This window comes from Echinops telfairi, unplaced genomic scaffold (genome assembly GCF_000313985.2).
Source record: "Echinops telfairi isolate 266 unplaced genomic scaffold, ASM31398v2 ScPeMD7_1;HRSCAF=3_1, whole genome shotgun sequence".
In the NCBI taxonomy this organism is placed as follows: Eukaryota; Metazoa; Chordata; class Mammalia; order Afrosoricida; family Tenrecidae; genus Echinops; species Echinops telfairi.
In genome coordinates this window covers 867,935-870,634 of record NW_022103897.1, presented here as the reverse complement: position 1 = coordinate 870,634, position 2,700 = coordinate 867,935, and positions in this window count along the sequence as shown.

The window sequence follows — 2,700 nt, the reverse complement described above, 5'->3', positions numbered from 1 at the left end:
AGTTACAGTCCCAACCTCACAGGCACAGTTCTACCCTGTCCTATAGGGACCCCTGAGGCGGCATGGACTCAGTGGCAGAGTTTGGTTTGGTTCGACCCCTGTATCGAACCAGCCCAGGGAAGCGCCTTCTCCAATGGGATCGCCGGGGTACGTCCTTGATGGAGCTCCTTGCTGGGGTGGCATAGTCATGACTCATGCCCTGCGTGCCCCCACCAGTCCCATCGTAAGCTCTTTGTCTAGCATGGTATGTGCATGTCTCAACCACAGCCCAGTGACAGCTTCTGTGGTTCTGTCTGCAACTCTGAAGTATTGATCCACCACCAATTATGTTTCTGTGACAGTTTTCTTTGTCTTCTCATGTCCTATGTAAGCCTCTCATTCTCTGTACATGTAGGATACCTTTACCACCTCATGTTAATAGTTTCTTTCATCTGGATGATGTGTCTTTGCCTGATTTTTTTCCTGCTCTAGACTTCATATAAATAAAGTGTTACCCTTAACTTAGGTGTGAGATTTTGGGTCTCTTTTGTTTCCCAAACCACTGCGGTTAGCAGCTCAAAGCATCACTCAGTCCGCCGCCAGGGATCCTGGGGGCAGAGAAGGAGGAACACCTTGATTTCTCCCATCCTGCCAGCCTTCCCCTTGTCACATCATTGTCCCGGGGGATGCAGACCAACCTGCCTTTCCAAAGAGGACAGGGGTCCACGTGTTAGTGCTGGATCTCAGGACTTAAAATACACACACACACATATATATAACTCATTTTATTTAGTTAACAATAATTTTTTAATTGGAGGGTCATATCGAGACACACCTGTGAGCCTTATGATCCTGTGGGAATTTTCAAACTCTGCCGTATGGCACCCATGCTTCTCCAGGTGGGGGCTCCCACAAACCTCCTCCATGGATGTTGATTCAACTTCCAGAAGTCTCTACAAGCAATATTGGCGATCCTCTCTGAACTGAAATCTTATCCATATCAATCAGGCTGGAATGTAGATTGTTTCCATGGCTATTTGATATTGTCCTGTATGTTTAGTCAACGTTTATTGAGTACCCTACCTGCATGGCTTGGTGCTGACATGCTACTTGGCTCCATGTTTATCTACTACCATACTAACTGCTCAAGAGCTGCTGTCCAAACCCCAAACAAGCTGGCCTCAATCACCAGCTGGAAAGACAGTGTCCCAGGCATTCTAGAGGACCAGTGCTGGGTGCTTTCCTGACCTCTTGAAATCAAGGCCACTTACAGCGGTCGATCGCCTTCCTGCGGTTGCCCTCCAGTGGTCAACTGTGGAAACTGCAGCTTCTAGGAGCAACCACACTCCCAGACCAAGCACGCTGCCTTCAGTCTCATAGAGACCCTGTAGGACAGGATAGAACTGCCCTCCGTAGATTTCTGAAACTGCAGCCACACTGGTGGCTGGTATTTTGAACGCCAGCTCTAACCTTTGGGTCCAATTGATCCCAACTCGTTGGGACCCTATAGGACAGAGTTTCCTTTAGGGTTTCCAAAGTTGTAATCTTTACAGAAGCAGATTGCCCGATCTGTATCCCCAGGAGCAGCTGATGAGTCCAAACCATCAACCTTCATCTGAGCAGTGAACTGCTTCCACTGCACTCCTAAGTGATAGCTTAGCCAGCCAACCGCCCCCGCCCCCTGCTGCCAAGTCCCGTTCTGACCCACAGAGACCCTGCAGGAGAGTTTCTGAGGCTTTAATCCTTACAGAAGCACACTGCCATCTTCCAAGCAGTGGCTGCTGGGCTCAAATTGGTGACCTGTGGTTAGTGGCAAAGTTCTGACCCCCTGCACCAACGCTAAGAGAAAATCAAATGCTTACTTAGCATGCCCCAAGATGTCCAAATTTGTCACCTCTCCTTTGTCCCTGTTCTGATTAGCTCCTCTTCTAGCAGGGGCCTCAGCTTAAGTCACCTTCCAACTTGCCAGCCTAGAGCGAGTCCCCCCAACAAGCTCACGGCAGTTCGGAGTTCCTTGAGTCTACCTCCTGGGCTGTACGGTCAGGGTAAGCTGCCCAGGGCCAGGGCTAATGCACCTCTGTTGTTCACCACCCAGCATCCCTCCAGCCTGGAAACAGAAACTACAGTTATCGGCCCCCACCCACTCCCATCTCCAAAGGCAGGCATTGAATTACTTGAGTCAATCAGCGCCTCTCTTCTTCTAGCCAATCATCGTTGGTTCCGGAGTGAGACCTTCACCTGTGCCAGTCCAATCAGACTTAGCCTAGGCCCTCCTGCTAAGAATGCTGGGATAGACAGAGCCACTTTTCTCAGTCGGGCAACATAGTGTGAAGAGACAATGTAGGAACTGCTGCTACTGTGGTGTCTGTCATGGAGCCAGATGCCAGAGAGGGCAAAGCCCCAGAAGCCCCAGAAAGGTGGACTCAAGCACTACACGATATAAAAGAGTCCGCGTTTACTGGTTGGAGTGAAATGGGCAGAATTCCTGAGATTATTACTTTGACTCACCCTGCCAACAAAAGCCAAGCTCATGGCCAATGAGCTGCCCTGTAGGGCAGGATAGAACTGCTCCCAGGGTGGTTCTCACACGGTAACTGTTTACGGCAGTCAAAGGCCTCATCTTTCTCCCTCTGACCAGCCGGTGGTCACCTTTAGAGTTTAGAAATGACCTCACTCTCGTGGCTTAATTTTCAGCTAAGTGGAGAATAATAACACTCGAAA